Source organism: Cervus elaphus, chromosome 27 (assembly GCF_910594005.1).
Source record: "Cervus elaphus chromosome 27, mCerEla1.1, whole genome shotgun sequence".
Taxonomy (NCBI): Eukaryota; Metazoa; Chordata; class Mammalia; order Artiodactyla; family Cervidae; genus Cervus; species Cervus elaphus.
The window spans coordinates 26,754,900-26,779,443 of record NC_057841.1 but is presented as its reverse complement, the minus strand read 5'-3'; the positions used below and the strand labels follow the sequence as shown (position 1 = coordinate 26,779,443).

The 24,544-nt window shown below is 36.3% G+C and overlaps 1 protein-coding gene and 1 non-coding gene across 6 annotated transcripts in view; both read right to left on the bottom strand.

Annotated features, from left to right (window-relative positions):
• NOL4 (nucleolar protein 4) overlaps window positions 1–24,544 on the bottom strand; it is a 452,815-nt gene that overhangs the window by 335,396 nt on the left and 92,875 nt on the right. The gene's annotated exons all lie outside the window — the stretch shown is intronic.
• On the bottom strand, window positions 10,556–10,628 carry TRNAG-CCC. Its single transcript has one exon. It is a non-coding gene; the product is annotated as a tRNA-Gly (tRNA).

Here is a 24,544-nt window from a genome sequence, read left to right as displayed (position 1 = left end):
CTCACTTGAAAAGCCCCTGATGCTGGGAAAGAGTGAAGCCATGTGGAGGAGGGGACAACAGAGGATGAGATGGTTGGACGGCATCACCAGCTCAGTGGACATGAGTTTGAGCAAGCTCCGGGAGATGGACAGGGAAGCCTGGCACGCTGCAGTCCATGGGATCACAAAGAGGTGGACATGACTGAGCAACTGAACAGACTGAACTGATCTTGAGAAAGCATAACAGAGCTGAAAGTATCAGGTTCCCTGACTTCAAGCCATACTACAAAACAGCATGAAACTGGTAGAAAAACAGCATTACATATTTAAGATATATACACAGCATACATATACATAATAGTGTGTTATTCAGCCATAAAAATGAATGAGATGCTGCCATTTGCAAAAACTATGGATGGACCTAGACAGTATTACATTAAGTGAAATAATTCAGAAAATGACAAATACTCTGATTTCACTTATATGTAGAATCTAAAAAATAAGTGAACAAACAACGAAACAGAAAGAGAGACACAGACACACAGAACAAGGAGGTGATTGCCAGAGGGACATGGACTAAGGGATGAATGAGACAGATAAATGAGATAAATTAAGAGGTATAAACTTCCAGTTACAAAATAAATGAGCTACAACATGGGAAATACCGGCAATAACAATGTAATATCTTTGTATATGAACTAGTCTTATTGTGGTGATCATTTTGTAATGTATAGAAATACTGAATCATGAGATATGTACCAGGAGCTAACACAATGTTATAGGTCAATTATACCTCAAAAAGCAAATAAACAAAGTCACAGAAAAAATAAATTAGATTTGTGGTTACTTGAGAAGGGTGAGATAAGGGGAACTGATTAGTGGTTAAAAGGTACAAACTCCCAGTTATAAGCCCTAAGGATATAATATACAATATGATTAATATAATTAACACTGATGTATGTTATAAAAGAGCTTTGATCACAAGGAAAATTATTTTTCTCTTTCTTTTACTTTATATATGAGATAATGGATGTTCACTAATTGTGGTCATCATTTCACAATGTATATAAGTCAAATTATTTTGCCTTACACCTTACAGTGCTGTTTATCAATCATATCTCAATAAAACTGGATGACCCCCCGAAAAAGGATTACAAATCAGAGACCTATTTTTCCACCCTAAGTAACTAGAAAATGAGTAAAGTAAAACCAAGCAGAAGGGGAAAATATTTTTTAAAAGAGACAAATTAAAGAGAATAGAAAAAAGTAGACAAGATCAGCAAAATCAAAGAGTAGCCTTAGAAAAACTTTCCTAAATGACAAAACTTTAGCTTTACTGACCAAGATAAAGAGGGAGAAGACACAAATTACTAACTCAGGATATTAAGAGGAATACTCCTACTGACATCACAAAAATAACTGTATGCTAACAAATTAAGTAACCACAGAAGATGAACAACTCCTACAAAGATACAAATCACTAAAACTAACTTAAAAAATAGAAAATTTGAATAGGTCTGTCACAAGTAAACAGATAAAACTAGTAATAAAAAATCTTTTCACAAAGAAAAGTACAGGTTCAGAGGGTTTTACTAGACCAAATAATCAAAAAATTAAGCTGATTCATCACAAATTCTCCTAGAAAAATAGATGAGAAAATACTTCTGAAATCACTCTATGAGGTCAGAATTACCTTTACATAAAAAATATTGGGTTGGCCAAAATGTTCATTTTTAGTGAATTCTTGTGTGGGCATTTTAATATTGAAGATACAAAAATTTTTTTTGGCAAATTATGCTTAATTATTTCAAGAAACGTAAAAATGTACCTGAAATGCATGTCAAAAGTGGTTTGCAAAGTTTCATGCTGGAGATTTATCACTGGATATTTATCCACAGTCAAGTAGACTAGTTTAAGTTGACAGCAATTAAATCGAGACATTGAAAACAATCAGTGTTATACCACACGAGAGATAGCCCATATCCTCAAAATATCCAAATTAAGTGTTGAAAAGTTTCACATTGAATGCACTGTGAATACATTATTCAATAAAGTTCTTGGTGAAAATGAAAAATGTCTTTTATTTTTATTTAAAAACTGAAGGAACATGGGGAAGGAAATGGCAACCCACTCCAGTATTCTTGCCTGGAAATCCCCTTAGACAGAGGAGCCTAATGTGCTACAGTCCATGGGGTCGCAAAGAGTCGGACACAACTTAGCGACTGAAAAACAGCACTCATTCATGATAAAAGTTCAGCAAACCAGGAAGTGAGGGAATATCTTCAACATGATAAAAAACACTTACAAAAACCCAGAGCTAACTACACTGTATGGTACTAACGTTGGATATTCGTCTTTATACATTTGCTAAAACTTATATTGTACAACACCAAGCGTGAACCCTAATGTAAAAAGTAGACTTTGGATGATAAGAATGTGTCAATGCGAGTTTATTTATTATTACAAATATACCCACTTTGGGTTGGGATATTAACAGTGGGAGAGTGTGTACATGTGTGGGTACAGGGGGTATATGGGAACTGTCTGTACTTTCTGTTCACTTTTGCTGAGAACCAAAATCTTCTGTAAAAAATAAAGATTAATTAAAAAGAAACTGAAGCAAAGTTTTGGCCAGCATGCTTAATATATCACAAAGAAAAACGCTTCAACAAAATACTAATAAATAAAATCCAAACATATACACATATTATTATGTACCATAATCAAGTAGGATAACACCAGATGGTTTGACACAAGAAAATTAATTAATATATTAATAGAAAAAAGTGCAAGAGCATATGATCATCTCAACAGATGCAGAAAAATATTTGACAAAAGCAACACACTTTTCTGACAAAAACTCAGGAAACCAGGAAAAGAAAGGAATCCTCAATCTGATTAAGGGTATCTTTAAAAACCTCACACTAATGTCTTATTTAATGGTGAAAGACAAGAATGTCTGCTCAAGACACTTCTATTTAACACTGTATTGAAGCTTCTAGTCAGGTCAATTAGACAAGTAAAAGAAAGGAAAGACACCTAGAGTGGAAAAGAGGAAATAAAAATATCTCTGTTTGCAGATGACATACTCTTGTATATATAAAAAAAATCCTAAGGCATTCAATAAATAACTGTTGACATTAATAAATGAATTTTTCAAAGGTAAGATTCAAAATCAGTACATAAATATCAAGTGCATGTATATTTTTGAGATTAATTCTTTGTTGCTTTGTTTGCTATTATTTTCTCTCATTCTGAAGGCTGTCTTTTCACCTTGCTTACAGTTTCCTTTGTTGTACAGAAGCTTTTAATTGTAATTAGGTCCCATTTGTTTACTTTTGCTTTTATTTCCAATATTCTGGGAAGTGGGTCATACAGGATTCTGCTGTAGTTTATTTCAGAGAGTGTTTTGCCTTTGTTTTCCTCTAGGAGTTTTATAGTTTCTGGTCTTACATTTAGATCTTTAATTCATTTTGAGTTTATTTTTGTGTATGGTGTTAGAAAGTGTTCTAGTTTCATTCTTTTACAAGTGGTTGGCCAGTTTTCCCAGCACCACTTGTTAAAGAGATTGTTTTTTCTCCATTGTATATTCTTGCCTCCTTTGTCAAAGATAAGGTGTCCATAGGTGCGTGGATTTATCTCTGGGCTTTCTATTTTGTTGCATTGATCTATATTTCTGTCTTTGTGCCAGTACCATACTGTCTTGATGACTGTGGCTTTGTAGTAGAGACTGAAATCAGGCAGGTTGATTCCTCCAGTTCCATTCTTCTTTCTCAAGATTGCTTTGGCTATTCGAGGTTTTTTGTATTTCCATACAAATTGTGAAATTATTCCTGCAGCTCAATTCCAGAAAAATAAACGACCCAATCAGAAAGTTGGCCAAAGAACTAAACAGATATTTCTCTAAAGAAGACATGCAGACGGCTAACAAACACATGAAAAGATGCTCAACATCATTCATTATCAGAGAATGCACATCAAAACCACAATGAGGTACCATTTCATGCCAGTCAGAATGGCTGCTATCCAAAAGTCTACAAGCAATAAATGCTGGAGAGGGTGTGGAGAAAAGGGAACCCTCTTACACTGTTGGTGGGAATGCAAACTAGTACAGCCACTATGGAGAACAGTGTGGAGATTCCTTAAAAAACTGGAAATAGAACTGCCATATGACCCAGCAATCCCACGTCTGGGCAAACACACAGAGAAAACCAGATCTGAAAGAGACACAGGCACCCCAATGTTCATCACAGCACTGTTTATAATAGCCAGGACATAGAAGCAACCTAGATGTCCATCGGCAGACGAATGGATAAGAAAGCTGTGGTACATATACACAATGGAGTATTACTCAGCCATTAAAAAGAATACATTTGAATCAGTTCTAACGAGGTGGATGAAACTGGAGCCTATTATACAGAGTGAAGTAAGCCAGAAAGAAAAACACCAATACAGTATACTAATGCAAATATATGGAATTCAGAAAGATGGTAAGGATAACCCTGTATGCGAGACAGCAAAAGAGACACACAGATGTATAGAACAGTCTTTTGGACCCTGTGGGAGAGGGTGAGGGGAGGATGATATGGGAGAATGGCATTGAAAACTGTCAATTACCATATGTGAAATGAATTGCCAGTCTAGGTTCAATGCATGATACAGGATGCTCGGGGCTAGTGCACTGGGATGACCCAGAGGGATGGGATGGGGAGGGGGGTTCAGGATGGGGAACACATGTATACCCATGGTGGATTCATGTCAATGTATGGCAAAACCAATACAATATTGTAAAGTAAAATAATAATAATAATAAATAAATAAAAAGAAAAAATAAATATCAAGTGCATTTCTGTTCATTAGCAATGAACAACCCAAAAACAAACTAGGAAATATAATTTTATTTATAATGGCACCTAAAAGATAGAATGCTAGGTATAAGTTTAGATTTAATAATGTTATAGTTAACAAAAGAAGTGCAAAACTTGCATATTGACAAGTGCAAAACACTATTTACAAGAAATTTTAAAGTATCTAAATATATGTATCCCATGTTCATGGATCAGAAGGCTTAATATTGTTAAGATGGCAATACTCCAAAAATGATTTACAGAATAAATGTAACTGCTATTAAAAGCTGGTGTTCATTGGAAGGACTGATGCTTAAGCTGAAACTCCAATACTTTGGCCACCTCATGCGAAGAGCTGACTCATTGGAAAAGACCCTGATGCTGGGAGGGATTGGGGGCAAGAGGAGAAGGGGATGACAGAGGATGAGATGGCTGGATGGCATCACCAACTCGATGGACATGAGTTTGAGCAAACTCCAGGAGTTGGTGATGGACAGGGAGGCCTGGCATGCTGTGATTCATGGGGTCTCAAAGCGTCGGACAGGACTAAGCGACTGAACTGAACTGAGCTTTTTTACAGAAACTGACAAATTAAAATGTATATGTACTGCAAAGTACTAAGAAAAATTGAAATAATATTTTAAAAGAAGAAATTTGGAGATCTCACACATCTTGATTTCAAAACATACTATAATTCTAAAGTGATAAACATAGCATTGTACCAGCATGAGAACAGATATATAGATCAGTGGGATAGAACTGAGATTTCAAAGATAAAACTTTCCACTTATTTTCAACTAACTGTCCAACAGGAGTGACAAGACACTGCAATGGAGAAAGAACAGTCTTCTCAACAAATGGTGCTGAGACAACTAAATAGTGGAGCTGGTTTAGTCACTAAGTCGTGTCCAACTCCTGTAACCCACGAACTGAGCCCGCAAGGCTCCTCTGTCCATGGGACTTTCTGGGCAAGAACACTGGAGTGGGTTGCCATTTCCTTCTCCAAAGGATCTTCTGAAACCAGGGGTTGAACCCAAATCTCCAGGATTCCAGGTAGATTCTTAACCACTGAGCCACCAGGGAATGAGACAACTGGGTACCCAATACAAAAGACTGAAGCAGCATCACTATGTCACACAATGAAAATTAAATCACAATAGATCATAGATATAAACATAAGAGCTAAAATTTTAAATGCTTACAAGAAAACAGGAGTATTTTTAACCTTTGGTAAGGCAAGATTTTCTTAGTTATGAATCTTATTGCAAAAGCAACAGAAGAAATACTGATAAAAACAACTTCACCAAACAATTTTTTTAAAAGTCATGCTGCAAATAGTACAATCAAAAAAGTGAAATGACAACCAACAAAAATGGGAGAAAACATTTGAAAATCTTATATCTAATAAGAGACTGTCATTTGGAATACATGAAAACACAACTCAATAATAGAAAGACAAATAATTCAATTAAAAGCTTGGTTTAAAAATTGGACAATTCTCTAGAGATGTTCAAATGGCTTAAAGGCACAAGAAAATATGCTCAACATCACTAGTAATTAGGGAAATTTAAATCAAAACCTCAATAAGATATTACCTCACATTTACTAGGGCTGTTATAATCAATAATAATATGCATTGGTGCGAATAAGGAGAAATTAAAACCACCCTGCATTACTGATAGGATTGCAAAATGATGCCACTGCTTTAGAAAATTTGGAAGCAATTTGGAAAATTAAACATAGACTTATCAGATGACTCAGCAAGTCTACATCCTTATATAAATTGAAGACAAATGAAATCATACATTCACATAAAATACATTGTACATAGTATAGAAACATATAATAGCCAAAAAATATGAAACAATTCAAATGTCTCTGAACTGATAAATATAAATAAAGTGCATTTATATAAGAAAGGCATACAGAGAAATAGGAAGAGATGAAATGTTGAATCATGGTATGACATGGATGAACCTGGAAGATATCGAGATAAGTAAGAGAAGCCAGTCACCAAAAAATCGCATATCACATGATTTCTTGCATACAAATGGGCTTTCCTGGGTGGCTCAGATGGTAAAGAATCTGCTTGTAATGCAGGAGACCTGGGTTTGATCCCTGAATCAGAAGGATCTCTTGGAGAAAGGAATGGCTCCAAAAAAAGCAAATTTGCATAGATACAGAGTAAATTCTTGGTTGCTTAGGACCTGGGAGAAGAGAATGAGGATTGACTGCTCATCAGTACAAGTATCTTTTAGAAGACAAAAATGTTATAAAATTAGTTGACAGTGATATTTTTATATCTTTGTTATTACTGTTCAATTGCACAGTTGTGTCTGACTCTGCAACACAATCATGGACTGCAGCACGCCAGACTTCTCTGTCCTTCACCATCTCCCAGAGTTTGCTCAAATTCATGTCCATTGAGTCGGTGATGCCATCCAACGATTTCATCCTCTGCTGTCCCCTTCTCCTCTTACCCTCAGTCTTTCCCAGGATCAGGGTCTTTTCCAGTCAGTCAGCTCTTTGCAACAGGTGGTCAAAGTATTTGAGTTTCAGCTTCAACATCTGTCCTTCCAATGAATTTCAGAGTTGATTTCCCTTAGGATTGACTGGTTTGATCTCCTTGCTGTCCAAGGGACTCTCAAGAGTCTTCTCCAGCATCATAGTTGAAGGCATCAATTCTTTGATGCTTAGCCTTTTTTATTGTCCAGCTCTCACATCTGTACAGGACTACTGGAAAAACCATAGTTTGACTATACAGACCTTTGTAGGCAAAGTGATGTCTCTTTTTTTAATATGGTATCTAGGTTTGACATTGCTTTTCTTCCAAGGAGCAAGCATCTTTTAATTTCATGACTGCAATTACCATCCACAATGATTTTTAAGCCCAAGAAAATAAAATCTGTCACTGCTTCCATTGTTTCCCCATCTGGTTGCCATGAAGTGGTGTGACTGGATGTCATGATCTTAGTTTTCTGAATGCTGAGTTTTGAGCCAACTTTTTTAACTCTCCTTTTTCACCTTCAAGAGGCTCTTTAGTTCCTCTTCGTTTTCTGCTATAATGGTGGTGTTATCTGTGTATCTGAAGTTATTGGTATTTCTCCCAGCAATCTTGACTCCAGCTTCTGATTCATCCAGCCAGGGACATTTCTCATGATGTACTCTGTATGTAAGTTAAATCAACAGGGGGACAGTATACAGCCTTGATGTACTCCTTTCCCAATTTTGAACCAGTCCATTGTTCCAAGTCCAGTTCTAACCGTTGCTTCTTGACCAGCACACAGATTTCACAGGAGGCAGGTAAGGTGCCTATGAATCATTTATAACCCTATGAAAAGGCTAAAAAATTGAATTGTACACTTTAAATGAATGGATTGTACAGTATGTGAGTTATACCTCAATAAAGCTGTTAAAAGATATGGTCTCCAACAGTTTTGGATTTTGAGTTTAAAGATGTAAAAAAATATAGAAAGAGGATCTTATATAATACAAAGTTAAACAGTCTGCAAATGCCTGAATGTCCAATGCAAACAGCTCAGTCACCAAGGCTTGTAGTGGTGTATTGCTAAGTGTTTAACAACTGTCTCATAAAAATATATAATACATATGGTTATTATAAATTTTAATGATATAACAGATTATAGCATGTAATTTATAAACAGTAATAAAATATACAATATTTTCTACTTTAAATTCCATGAGACAATAAGCTTTCATGAGCTAGTACAACCTAGCTCCAGGATTTCATTATTTTATCTCATTCAGGATGAGTGAATGACATATTTAATGATTTAAGTGAATATTTTATAGTATTGTTCCTATGGTCAACCACTGACCAAAAAGCCTCTGAAAACATAACCTTAAAAAATTAGCTGACCTAACATGTCACCTCAGGGTGCTATAAAAATATACTAGTTTTGAAAAACCTTTACGTTAATATAATAGCAAAACTAACCAGTTTTCTAAACTGAGTCTGTGATGGCAAATATGTGTTTTTAAAAAAGATTAGTTTTTAATGCCCTTATTGTATTATATTAATATTAAAAATATATTGAGGGTAAGCAATGGTTAAGCTAAACAATGAGCCACACTCACTTAACTTTCTGCTAGCTTACTGATGGCCAAATGGTGAGATGATACAGATATACATAAAAATTTAAAGCAATCACATGAAATTAATAAATGAGAGGCATGAAGCTTAGAGATGCCAACATTATTATGATGAAATCAAAATGTCATTCCTATTAAAAGACTATCATACAGTTCTACATGTCTCCTCTTGGCATTATAGGATCTGTTGTAAAGATACTATTATTGGATACTATTACTGGGTTACAAATTCAACTCTACTGAAATTCCTCATTTCCAGCTATATTACAGGGCCAGAGAAGAATAACTGATAAAAAAGAATCACTGTGGACTAGATTTCTCTCCTTCAATCCTTCCTGACCTCCATTCTCCACTGGAGACTGTACTGGCTTGGGAGGTAATATGGCAAGAAATGGATAAAATTGATACTAGTATATCACTGAAACATACTATTCAGATAAAAATAGGAGCATTTATCAGAGTTTTACACTCAATTAAAAATAATTTAAAGTTCAATTTTTGATACAAATATAACATCTACTGAAATAATTTTCTTTTAAATTATAACCGAGAATTCAAACTAAGATCAATAAAGTACATTTACTGTCTAGGAATCAATGAATTATAATAATCACCTTCCATCCTTCAGTTCCACTGCTATAAAACAGGTATTCTAACTGGTAAAATCATTTTTATAAACTAATTAATGTGATAGGTAGCATCTAGAAATAAAAGCAGTATGAAGGGCTGCCAATCCATAAACAACAAATAAAACATAATAAAGACAGTGAAATAAACACAAAATCTGTGACTCTTAATTTTTATGAGGAGAAGGAAATAGCAACCCACTCCAGTGCTCTTGCCTGGAAAATCCTATAGACAGAGGAGCCTGGCAGGCTACAGTCCATGGGGTCACAAAGAGTCAGACATGACTGAGCAACTTCACTTTAAACTTTAAAGAATTTAAACTTTAAAGAATTCACAGAGAACATCTATAAATCATCTAATCTAATTTTTACCATAGATTTTTACCATACCTTTGAGGCTTTACCTAAACTGAGTTACCCTTGTTTCTATCTTGTTTTGTTGACTCCGTAAGCTCACTTTCTACTGACAGGTTACTGGTACCAGGCTTTATAGAGGGAAGAGGGATGAAATAAGAGGAACGTTTGCTGTGTAAAAACTGAGTGAAAGTCACTCAGTCATGCCTGACTCTTTGCAACCCCATGGACTGTATAGTCCATGGAATTCTCCAGACCAGTATCCTGGAGTGGATAGCATATCCCTTCTTCAGTGGATCTTACCAACCCGGGAATCGAACCAGGGTCTCCTGCATGGCAGGTAGATTCTTTTTTTTTTTATTTTTTAATTGAAGGATAATTGCTTTACAAAATTGTGTTGTTTTCTGTCAAACCTCAACATGAACCAGCCATAGGGATGCATATGTCCCCTCCCTTCTGAACCTCCCTCCCATCTCCCTCCCCATCCCACCCCTCTAAGGTTGATACAGAGCCCCTGTTTGAGTTTCCTAAGACATAAAGCTGCAGGCAGATTCTTTATCAACTGAGCTATTAGGAAGGCCAAAAGTTTTATTTGCTTGCCTGTGCTGGGTCTTAGTTGTGGCATGTGGGATCTAGTTCCCTGGCCAGGAATCAAACCTGGGCCCTTTGCATTGGGAGCACAGAGTCTTAGCCACTGGACCACCAGGGAAGTCCTGTAAAGACTGAAAGGTATCCCAAACATGGCTTACTGCAACTACATAAGGACGGTGGAATAGCTCTGCAGAAGAGATGCAATCAGAAAGCCCAGGAGTGGGGCAGTATGAAGAAATACAGGTATTTGCCAGGCTTAGGAATTTACTGGAATTTACCTCTACTATGTGCAAGATACTGCCATAGATCTTTAGTTAATTTCTTTTAACAACTTATAAGATTTATTTCCCTTCCTGAAAGAACATGTGGTCTACAACTAGAAGTTTTAAGGAAGTATGCCAAAAGAGACTATAATTAGTAAAGTACAATAAAGCCAATATGCTCCCAAGGCAGGCTCCCAATCTTGACTACACATTGGGATCTCCTGGTGAACTTTAAGGAATAGCCTGATACCTAGATTCCTGCCACAGGGAATGTAACTAGATAGGCATGGGTTTTTTAAATATCTCCCTTTGTAATTGTGACATACAGCTATGGCTGAGGAATCAGGAGGGGGGTGAGTTATAGGTGAGAATGGAGGAGAATGCTTGGCTCAGGAACATCAGACTCCGTGGTCATTTATTACTTTACATGCAGTGGGAAGCCATTCAAGGATTTTTTAACATGAGAATTTCAAAATAGATCAGTGCCCTAAAACAATTCCTGTAATAGTAAAATATACAGTACTAAAACCGGAGTAAACAAAGGAGGCAGTAGCAAGAGGAGAAAGGAAAGCAAAGTTGAGATAAGATTCCAGAAGGTAAAGTTCAGCCATTGTTGGTGACTGTTTAAAAATAAGGGTGAGTCGAAGAAATAAATGAATGGATTTAAAAGAAGGGAAGAGAAGTGAATGAGACAAAAAAAAAAAAGAAAAAGGTGGGGGTGGGTAAAGATTAGAATGAAAGGGAGAAGCTGGTAGATGAAGTAGAAGCCAAAGGGCTGAGGATGGAGGAAATGATCTGCACAAGAGCCGCTGTGTCCTAAGCCTGCCCTGCTCAAGTGGATCCCACTAGTGTGGTACCCACGTGGTCCTTTACCTTATATATATATATATAGTTACTCCTGGGTCTGACAAGGCTGCTATTCCCAGTTTATATACAGGACACTGGGCACGGGGACTATAAGGAACTTTCTCAGATCACTGGATTGTGCAAGGATACAAAGCCACAGCTCCGGAGAGCAAGCAGTTATCCCCATGAAGAGAAAAAGTGACATGAAAATACCCATTCCCACTCTTTTTGTTTCCATCCTTATTTCAATTATATCTGAACCTGAAAGCAATTACAAACAAATAAAGCAAAGAAACATTTGCTGTCATAGCTAGTAACGCCTGACAAACAATCATTCAAAACTGCATAATTATTGTAAGATCACCCATCTCCACTCTTATTCAAGCAGAATGTGCTAATTATCAAACAGGCCATCTGCAGTCCTAAACTCTCTTTTTTTTTAACCTAGGAGAAGATCCTGCCATTTGGCTCTCAGGGCTTTGGTTCATTCACTCTGTATATTTAAAAACAAAAAACAACAAAGAATCTGATAAAATGATTTACAAGAGGCCTTCAACTAAAAAATAACTTTGATTTTTATGTACTGATTATTGAAGAAAGTATTGAAGAAATTCACCCTACTCACATGTGAAACAGTGAGTTTACAAATGAAATTAAAAACCTGATTGGTGGCATTTTTAGCTAACTCCTTCTAAAGGGTTTGAGTTACTGTGTTTTAAAAGGAAAATAACAACATGCAGAATTTTAAGCAAACAATATTTCAGAGAAAAAACAGTACAAAGGAAATGTATTTTTAAAAGAAAAATACAGTATTTCAACATAAAAGTACTTCAACCTAAAGTATTTCAACCTAAACAAATACATTTTTGTGAAAGGCAAATCTCTACAAAATTTATTAATTTTGTACCAGCCATTTATTTTCAAAAAATAGACAAAATTTAATGCTACTTCTTTCCAAAATTGATGATTTACCCAAGAACGCAGCTTTGAATTCCAAGGTTATGTTTCTTCAATGAGAAGATAATTATAATTATTTATGTGGAATATTCATTATCTCGGCTACACAAACAAAAGTCCAAGTGACTAGGAGGCCAGTCCCTGCCAGCACAAAGAAGTCTGGAAAAACATTGCTTTGCCATATGTTCGGATACTGGCAAAAGGAGCTTTCCTTGTCGGTACTGTCTAATAGGAAGGACTTTTCACCACTTCCCTGACAGACGTTGTTGCTGCCCCTGAAGTACAAATAATTAATTTTCAATTTTGAGGTTTTGGTTAACCAATTATCATTCAGACTGCATGCACCTTATTGGTTTTTTTTTTTTTTTCATTATTCCACTGCATTTGTATCTATTAAATAGTCTATGCAGCAACCAACAAAAAGGTAAAAGCTAAAATTCCCTTAACTGATTAAGCATTCATCTGGAGATATCTGATCACTTGAGCTGTCTCTTTTAGTCATCACTGTGGATCATTCAGTATTTGGCTCTGATGTGAGAAGTTCAAATGCATCTTCTTGAACTTTCCCTTAACTAACAGTCACAATCATTACCTAAAAGAGTGGTAAAGTCCCTTCTATACTTTGGAACTAAGAATTAGAGCAATGCAAATAAAAATTGACTTTTAGAGACACTGATACTCACAGCAAACTTAATGATAAAAAATTTCATAGACCAAAAGATACATAGTGTCCATGGCCAATAACCTATGATGTATGAGTATGTTTGGAAGAAAGTGGTAACAAGAAACAAATCACTTAAAGCCTTTGGAGATAAGAAGGCTATCTTGGGGACTTCCCTGTTGGTCCAGCAGTTAAGACTCTGTACTCCCAATGCAGGGGGTCTGGGATTCAATCCCTGGTCGGGGAACTAAGATCCCACATACCACAACTAAGCCCACACAGCTAAGCCCATGTGCTGCAACAAAGACTCAGTGCAGACAAAATAAATTATAAATAAAAAAAAAAAAAAAGGAAGGCTATCTTTTGAGTCATAATTCCCCAGGGGTGGGGATATCATCCAAACTTCTCAACTTTTCCTGAAAATTCCATAAGACTTCAGTTTAGGAAAACGGAGAGTACTGAGTTAGGTACATATAGCCACAAAGCAAGGATTTTTGTCCTTTTTACAATCCAAGAAATTAAAACCTAGAAAGAAATTTTCTTCTCTTCTAAATTTATCAGAAGAGCTACAACATAGTTTCATTGAAAAGTAAACATGATGATTTAGTTAGTGAGGTGTGTAAAGAAGATCACTGTCAAAACTTTTCTATCACACTTAGCCAAAACTTTCTATACTCTGTGCTATGATTATTACTATCATTATCATATTTTGATTAATGGTATGGACACCTAGATCAGCAATCTAAAATCCCCAATCATTCTCTTATCAAGTAATCAAATTAGACTGGCTTTCCAATCCACTTCTGTACCCTTTCCTACTGGGCTCCTGATTTACTAGCTCATGAAATGACTTTTGGTGTCTAGACCAGGAGTTGCAGATAGAGAATGACAACCCACTCCACTATTCTTGCCTGGAGAATTTCATGAACAGAGGAGCCTGGTGGGCTACAGTCCATGGAGTCACAAACAGTCAGACATGACTGAGCCACTAACACTTTAAAATTGCATTGCCAAATCTATTTTTGATGGTGGCTAATCTAGAATGTTTGCCAACAAAGGCCCAGATGTCTAGTCAAGGCTATGGTTTTTCCAGTGGTCATGTATGGATGTGAGAGTTGGACTGTGAAGAAAGCTGAGCACTGAAGAACTGATGCTTTTGAACTGTGGTGTTGGAGAAGACTCTTGAGAATCCCTTGGACTGCCAGGAGATCCAACCAGTCCATCCTGAAGGAGATCAGTCCTGGGGTTCATTGGAAGGACTGATGCTGAAGCTGAAACTCCAATACTTTGCCCACCTCATACGGAGAGTTGACTCATTGGAAAAGACCCTGATGCTGGGAGGGATTGGGGGCAGGAAGAGAAGGGGATGACAGAGGATGAGATGGCTGGATGGCATCACCGACTCAATGGATATGAGTTTGAGTAAGCTCCGGGAGTTGGTGATGGACAGGGAGGCTTGGCATGCTGCAATTCATGGGGTCGCAAAGAGTCAGACAGGACTGAGCAACTGAACTGAACTGAACTGAATCTAAAATGTAAAGCCTTAATTTGGGTTGATAAGGAAGAGTACTTTTCTAAGTTGGCACTGTCTCCTCTGGACTCAAAAATATGAGGTGACACATGTACTGACTTAAACTCTGGCTTACACTATGGAAACAGCATTTTATTTATCATTCTATTATTAATTTCTCTCTGTTTCAACCTGCCCTCAAATGACTAAAATAACCTTCCTTAAAAGTGATAACCATATGAACTTATGATTTATCAATGTCCACAAAACTCTCAAGCGTATAAGATAAAATTTTAAACTCCTTAATTTATTATACATAAATTTTCTGAATCTAATTCCAATTTACTTACCACAACCCACCTTGTCTCTCACCATCCAACACAGGCTGATCACAAAGAACTTTTCAACTTTCCCTGAAAATTCCATAAAACTCATGACTCATTAATTCCCCATGAGAACCTAAGCTTTCCTCAAGCAAAGACTGAGCTTGTCTTTTTACTGCTATATCACAAGGACCTAGAATTGTTCCAAGTAGAGAATAAATGGACTATAATTTCTGAGTAGATTAATAAATTCAGGACTTAATAAATGAATATTACCTGTTTTCTCCCTAGAATGATTTTCTTCAACTGGCAAACTCCTGTTCACCCTTTAAAATTCATCTCAAATGTCCAGCGCCCATGAAGCTTTCCCTGACTCCTTACTGTGATGGTACTCACCAATTTCCCTGTGCCTCTACCTCCCTTTGTTCATTCTTCCTTTTAGCATTTAACATGCTATTTGGGCTTTTAAATTTTATTAATAATTTATGTACAGTTAAGATGCTCAGATCTTAAGTATGATGTTCAGTTAGTTTAGAAAAAGGCATCGAACAATAAACAGTTTAATCATCCTAGAGAATTTTTTCATAATCCTTCTTAGTCAATCCTTTCAAAGCAATGACTAATGATTTCAATCATTAGATGCTAATATTTTGCCCATTCCAAATGTTTATATAAATGGGATCATACAGTATGCTCTTCTTTATTTGATTGTGTCTCATTTCTTCCATTGAGAATAATAATTTAGAGATCCGTTCATGGTGCTATACGCATGATTAGTTACTTCTTTTTATTTGTGAATAATATCCCAATGCATGGCTAACTTACATTTTGTCCATTTTCCAGTTGGTGGGCATCCAGATTGATTCCAGCTTGGCACTATTTTGAAAAAAGATGCTATGTTGTATTTTAAATGATCTCTTCACTAGAAAGACTTTAATTTGCACACTACATCCAGAGAAGAGGCTTGGTGACAATTATTTTGAAATTTTAATACTTCTCAAACTATTATAGTCCATGGTATCTAGTACTTGATCAGTAAAGTTGCAATTAGAGTATAAATTGTATTTCTGTAACCTGGACAACTTGTAGAATCTCTTTGTCAAACAGCTGGCTCATGCTATAGGTATTGGGAAGTGATACCACATTTGCCTCTTTGAGGCAAGCTACCATATTCCACCATATACTTCCTAAGTTTCCTTGGGGAATTCCCTTACATTCCCCGGGCTTTGGTTTCCTTATCTGAAAAATGAAGGTAATTATAACACGCACCTGTTTAGCTTAACTTTAGAATTATTTGAACTTCACATGAAATTTAAAAAGCACTCAACCAATGTTAATTGTTACTTCACTGTAGATAATATATGTGCTACAAATATCTGACTAGGCTTTTACAAAAACAGTTTGGGAGATAGTTCAATAAAATACACAGGAAAAAGTAAAAGGTATCCAGAAGGGCCAACACAATATTAAAGGAGAACAAAATCAGAGGACTGACACTACCTGACTTAAAAATTATAAAGCAATAGTGATCAAGACACTGTTATATTGGTGAATGAGTAGACAAACAGTACTATGGAACAGAATATAAAGTGTAGAAATAAACCCACATAAATATAGTCAACTGGTCTTTGACAAAATGGCAAAAGTAATACTATGGAGAAAAAGTCTTTTCAACTAATGGTTTTGGACTAACTGGACATTTATAGGATTTTAAAAAAGATTCTAGACAAAGAACTTATATTCTTTACAAAAATTAACTCAAAATGAACCATACCCTAAGTGTAAAACTCAAAACTATATTCTTGGAAGATAATAAAGGGGAAAAAACTAGATGACCCTAGGCATGGCAATGATTTTTTGGTACAACACTAAGGGTAACAAATAATTGATAAGATGGGCTTCACTAAATTAAAAAATGCTGCTTTGTGAAATACACTATCAAGAGATTGAGAAGACAAGTCATAGATGGGAAGAAAATATTTGCAAAACATATCTGATAACAGATCCAAATATTCAAAGAACTCTTAAAATCCAACAATGAGAAAACCAACAACCTGAAAACGGGCAAAAGACCTGAACAGATAGTTCACTGAATAAGATATATAGATGGAAAGCAAGTATCATATGCCATTAGGAAAATGAAAGCTAAAATGATAAGATATCCCTAGGTACTTATCATAATGGCAAAATCCAGAACAATGACAATACCAAGTGCTGATCACGTTGTGGAGCAACAGGAGCTCTCATTTATTGCAGCTGGAGATGCAAAATCGTACAGCCACTTTGGAAAACATTTTCATTATTTCTTACAAAACTAAACATATTCTCACTAGATGATTCAGTAATTATGCTCCTTGATATTTATTCAAAGGAGTTGAATACTTATGTCCATATAAAAACCTGCACATGTTTACAACAATTTTATTCATAATTGCCAAAACTTGGAAGCAACCAAGATATCCTTTAGCAGGTGAAAGGACAATAAATTGTGGTATATCCAGCACTAAAAGGAATGAGTTGTCAAACCATGAAAAGACATAAAGGAATCTTAAAGTGCATACTACTAATGAAATAAGCCAATCTAAAAAGGCCATGCACTATACTATATAAACTATATGACATTCTGGGAAAGGCAAAACTATGGAGACAGTAAAAGGATCAGTGGTTGCCATGGGTTAGAATGGAGGAAGGGACAAACAGGCGAACCAAAGAGAATTTTTAGGGTGGAGAAGCTATTCTTTATAGTATTGTAATGATGGATATGGGCTTTCCAGGTGGTGCTAGTGGTAAAGAATCCACCTGTCAATGAAGGAGATGTAAGAGATGTGAGTTTGACCCCTGGTTTGGGACGATCCCATTGAGGAGAGCATGGCAACCCACTCTAGTATCCTTGCCTGGAGAATCCCATGATGAGAGGAGCCTGGCAGACAACAGTCCAAAGGGTTCAAAGAGTCAGAGATGACTGAAGCAACTTAGCACACACATGATGGATACATTTGTCAAAACCCATAACATGTATACCAAGAGTGAATCCTAATGTAAACTACGAATGTTGAATAATAATGATGCATGAATGCAGGTTCAACAATTGTAACACACGCACTTCTTTGGTGTGGAATGGTGATACTATCAGAGGCTGGACATGTGTGAGGGCAAGGGGCATATGGGAAATTGCTATAGATCTTGCTCAATATTGCCATGAACTTAAAATTGATCTAAAATCATTTAAAATATATTTTAAATAACATTTTAAATTTTATTAAACATATAAAATTTAAATTTAGAAAAAAATTGCAAGTAATTTAAAAAATATATATTTTAAAGGAAAAAAATAAGAGGCCATGGGATCCTTTTGAGAGTGAAAGCCTTGTTTTTCTGTGTGACAGAGTGGGAAGTTGTTCAAGGAGACCAAAACCAGTTCAAGACATTTTTTGCAAAGCAATTTTGGCCAGTTTAAAAAAATATCAATTCAAAATTCACAGACAATTAAAATTAAAAAAAATTGTATCCATTTTAACCACATGCATGCTATGTTGCTTCAGTCATGTCCAACTCTTTGCAACCCTACAGACTGTAACCTGCCAGGCTCCTCTGTCTATGGGATTTCCAGGCAAGAATACTGGAGTGAGTTGCCATTCCCTCCTCCAGGAGATTTTTCCAACCCACGGATCAAACCTGTGTCTCTTATATATCCTGCATTGACAGGTGGGTTCTTTACCACGAGTGCTGTTTTCAGTTCTGTTCAGTTGCTCAGTCATGTCCAACTCTTTGCAACCCCAGGGAATGCAGCACTCCAGGCTTCCCTGTTCATCACCAACTCCCAGAGCTTACTCAGACTCATGTCCATTGAGTCAGTGATGCCATCCAACCATCTCATCCTCCATCGTCCCCTTCTCCTCCTGCCCTCAATCTTTCCAGCATTAGGGTCTTTTCAAATGAGTCAGTTCTTCACATCAAGTGTCCAAAGTATTGGAGTTTCAGCTTCAGCATCAGTCCTTCCAATTAATATTCAGGATTGATTTCCTTTAGGATGGACTGGTTGGATCTCCTTCCAGTCCAAGGGACTGTCAAGAGTCTTCTCCAACAACACAGTTCAAAAGCATCAATTCTTTGGCACTCAGTTTTCTTTATAGTCCAACTCTCACATCCATACATAACTACTGGAAAAACCATAGCTTTGAGTAGACGAACCTTTGTTGGCAAACTAACATCTCTGCTTTTTAATATGCTGTCTAGGTTGGTCATAACTTTTCTTCCAAGGAGCAAGCGTTTTTTAATTTCATGGCTACAGTTACCATCTACAGTAATTTTGGAGCCCACAGCCTTGTCTAACTCAGTGAACCTATGAGCTATGCCATGAAGGCCCATCCAAGATGAATGGGTTATGGTGGAGAGGTCTGACAGAATGTGGTCCCCTGGAGAAGGGAATGGCAAATCACTTCAGTGTTCTTGCCTTGAGAACCCCATGAAGAGTATGAAAAGGCAAAAAGATAGGACACTGAAAGATAGACATCCAGGTCAGTAGGTGCCCAACATGCTACTGGAGATCAGTGGAGAAATAACTCCAGAAAGAATGAAGAGATGGAGCCAAAGCAAAACCAAACCCAGTTGTGGATGTGACTGGTGATGGAAGTAAAGTCCGATGTTGTAAAGAGCAATATTGCATAGGAACCTGGGATGTTAGGTCCATGAAACAAGGCAAGTTGGAAGTGGTCAAACAGGAGTGCCATTTTAACTACATATATTTCTTAAAATATTTCTTCATATATTTAGAACAATAAAAATTGCCAAGGATATAAAACATTCACTTCCATTATTCTTTTAAGAAACTTTCCACCAAGGCAAATTTCCAGGGTCACGTGCACAACTTAAAATAGAAATTAACACCTAAAAACAGGCCTCTCAAGAAAAGATTGACACATACAATGAAAGGATGGGGTAGGAAAAAAATTTAAAAAACCTGCCCAGTTGCAAAGAGGGTGACAAGGTAACTTGGATTACTTTCATTTGTCTTTGGTTGGGAAATCTGGGGAAAACATTGAGGGAAAAATTAGTTAGAGCTATTGGTCCTAACTAATAATTAACTAACTAGAGCTATTAGTCCTCACTTTTAAGAAGTACAAGGAATCCCGAAAAATCTTGAATATGTTGTAGTAAAACTGCAAATAACCACAGACTGAGGTATCAACAAACAGCCAGAAAGAGAGGACAGGTCATTCTTAAGGACCAACTCTGTATCTGACTGCAAGCATCTCAACAGTCACAAAGTCAGAAGACAGTAGTGTAACAGCTTCATGATTCTATGGGCAAATACATACTAATTCAGAATTGTATAATCAATTAAATCATCATTGAAGAATGAGAATTTTTAGACAAAAACCAAAAGCATTTACTACTCTTTATTGAGGGAATTTAAATTACTTTACATACAAGAAAATTGCTAGATGATGCTAGAAATCTTCAAATTAGAAGTATATTATATATAACGTGTTTTTAGCCATTTTTCCCAAAGCACTTTTTAATAAATAAGTCACATTCTTAAGGAGTCAACAGTGAAGAATAATTACTCTCTATATTTAAAGGGAAAGAGAAGCATGAATAGGTAAAAGAAATATGCCCACAATAAGAGCTAGTTTAGCTCCTATGGCTAGGAAACAACAGAACGGTTTTGCTACCATGATATTTAGTCTATAGTTTTGGAATGAATGTACACTTAACTTCTTTGGGAGATATATATATGTATATGTATATATAAAACCAAGGGTAGAGTTGCTTATTCATGAGTATATTTACGCAGACATTGCACTATTTTAAATATTTATGAAATAATCACAAATTTCTAAAAGCCTAGAGTCATAAAATAAGATGAGCTAGTCTTTACAATTCCTTGAACTTGGATATCGCCCTCCGCATACACTGATATTCTGTGCTGTGCCTTTGCTTAATTCTATAATGTCATGAATGCAAATTCAAACTATTATGTGAAAATAAGCTTATATCTGTTGATAGCTTAATATGTACCCCAAGCTGTGCTTAACACTTCGCATGTATTATATCTTTTAATCTTGATAATAATCATGTCATTCCCATTTCACAGATAAGGAAGCTGAGGCTCATGATCACATATATAGGAAATGAAAAGCACTGCAGGAGGTAAAATAATGAATATGGCACAGTCTGAAGGTTCTATCAGTAGAACCAAGGTAGTCTCTGGAAAGAATAATTAGCCCCATTTAGCACACAATGAATCACAATGTTTACGAAATATTAAATGTGTTAAATATAGAGTCTATATTATAATAAAGAGACCTCAAATTGTAGCTTAAGTGAGACAGAAACATGCTTGTCTCTCCTCTGAAGTCTAGCATATTCCTCTCTCCTCTAAAGTCTAGTGGGCCAGAACCAGCCTGGTAGCTTTGCCATCAGAAGCAAGTGACTTCTGAGGAGTCTCCAGACATCTCTCTTTCCCACCCAGAAATAAACATGAAAAGGAGAAAGTATAGTAAATAAGTCGCATTCAGCACAACTGCTTATATCTCATCAGTCTAAAATCAATGACAGGACCACATCTAGAGTAAAAGAAAGCAACAAAATGTAGTCAATAGATTGGTCAAAAGCACTCAGGTGTCCAGTTGAAATTTCAGAGGGTTCTATTTCTAAAATGAAGAAAATGATAAATACGAAGGCCAAGTGGAAGTTTCTGCCTGATTTACTAATCTATTCTGATGGAAACAGGAGATCTGTGCAAAACCCCATCCCATCATGCTCGTGGGGTGTAAAAGGGATGGCCTGGAAAAATAAGTCACAATCCTACTGGGGGAGGCTTGAATGCCAATCTGGAGTAACCTATTAGAGAAGCCCTTTTTTTTTTCCAGTAAATAATTTTATTGAAATAGAGTAAAAAAAATGCACAAAACATAAATGTACACCCTGATGAATTTATACAAATTAAACACACCCATGTAAAGATTACTCCGATTAATATAAGAGGGGCAACATAAGCACAAGCTCCCACATGCCTCTTCCCAGTCACTAACTTTGCTCTCCTCTCCAAAGACAACCACTAACTTGTCAACACAGATTAAGGCTGCCTATCTTGTGCCATGATGCTTGCGGGATTCATACATGTTGCAGTGTGTGGCAGTATTTTTATCTACTATTGCTATACCGCATTTCATTATAGAATATGCCATTATTTACTTAATCATTGTCCTCAAGATAAACATTTGTGTTGTTTCTAGTTTTCAGCTATTAAAAATTATACTGCTATAATTTTCCTTCATGTTTTGGTTTTGGTTCACCCATCACTCATTTCTTTTTGATATATACCCAAGGAATAGAGTTTTTTCATGGATATGCTCACATGTTCAACTTCTGCAGATCATATCAAGCAGCTGTAGCAATTTATTATCTCTCTAGAGTATCTGAGCATTATTCTTGTTCTGTAGTCTCACTAACACTTGGGAATGTCATCCTTTTTCATTGTAGCCACTCTGGTGGGTATAACTTCCATTTCTCTAATGACTCTACAGTGTTTTTCTCATTCTCTCATGACTAACGAGACTAAACATCCTTGCTTTCATTGATTGGCTACCTGGAGAGCCATTTTTGTTGAGTATCTCCTTCAGTCTCTTGTTCAATTTTTTTATTGGATGGTCTTTTTATAGTTCTCTATATAATCTGAATATGAATCATTTGCCAGTTTGTAACTGACTTCTCGGAGAACAGCTTTTAAATTTTTTGAATGAAAGAGTGATATGAATAGCTGAGAAAATTAATACGCCATGAAAATGAAAAAGTCAAGCAAGAGATTTTGAAAGACATTGTATAAATTTCTGGAGAAACGGAATAAGGGCTTAATTTAGACAGAGAGCAATAATAGTAGAAAAGAAAGGAAAATGGTGAAAAAAATACTGTATAAAGGATTAATTCATCCATTTATTTATTCAATACTGAGGAGCCTTGATAACTGATTTGGAAAATAATGGAATATAGGCCATTCATGAAGGACAGGGATTACTTCATAAAACAAGGCAATCAATATTGGCAGATGAGAACTTAGGAAAATGAAAGTTTATAATTACTGAGCCATCTTTAATATGGAATCAGCAAGACAAAAAGAAAAAATCACAAGGTAGCACAAGACCAACTTAAAGACATTCTATCATCCTTGCCACAATTTAAACTCCATGTTCCTTTTTTTTGCAGGTCACTCAAACAATAAAAAAAAAAAAATAGCATAACACAGCCTTAAAAAAGTCATAATGGAGAAGAAAACTCTTTTCTCTAGGTCAATTTTTCCAAGAAAAGATATTTGAGGGGCAGCCATCCTAGGATGCCTGTCTATCAAAACATTTCCCATTTCCTCCCACCCTAAAGCTCAGCCACAAGCCCCTTCCTCTTCTGATTCTTAGACTTATTAGTAAAAGTTAAAAGTAAAGGCTTCAGAACTTCCCTCAATGTAAACTGAAAGTCGCTCAGTTCTTTACGATTCTTTGTGACCCATGGACCATAGCCTGCCAGGCTCCTCTGTCCATGGGCTTCTCCAGGCAACCACTGAAGTGGGTTGCCATGCCCCTTCCAGGGTATCTTCCCAACCCAGGGATCAAACCTTGGTCTCCTGCATTGCAGGCAGATTCTTTACTGTCTGAACCACAGGGAAATTGAAGGCTGCAGAACTTCCCTCAATGGTTACATTCAAATGCTCATCAGAGTGAGATCTCAAGTCATCTATCATCATCAGAATCAATATCATCGTCTAAGTACACTGAGCACTTACCATTTACTGGGTATTACATATATGTATTATTTAAGCCCTCTAAATCCATGCAAATAAGTATTATTACTATGATTCTCATTGTATAGCTGGAAAAGATAAAGCAGAAAGGTTAAGCAATTTGTCCAAAGTGACTTAGCTGGTAAGTCATGGAGCTTGGAAAATGAGCCTAGTCAGTTTAACTCTAGAACCTGCTTTCTTACCTATTATCTTTCTTTCTTATCTAAATACTTCCTATCCGCTATCGTGTCAGAATCATTAACAGTTCAGGCCTTAGAAGACGTCATTCTTTTAGGTTGTAGGAGTCAGGACCTGGGCATGGGAAGCCCCTTACGGCACAGCACACTCTAAGGACAGAAATGAGATTGAAACCTAATCTGAATGATAAAAAAAGACCACTGAAAACATCTCATATTTGTTTGCTTACCTCACCCTCAATGTCCACACCCCCACTAGCACTAATCTGGATCATTTCCATTTCTACCAATTTTCATTTCCTCTCCACCTTCAAACTGTCACCCCCTCCAATTCATTTCCCACCCCACGGCCAGAATGATCTTTTAAAATTATAAAACAGTTCGTGCCACTCTTCTCAAAACCATTCAGCAGCTTCCCACTGCACTTAAGATAAAATCCAAACTCTTCATCAGGACCCACAAAGTCCTGCAGAATCTGTGCCCTGCCTCCCTTTCCACTTT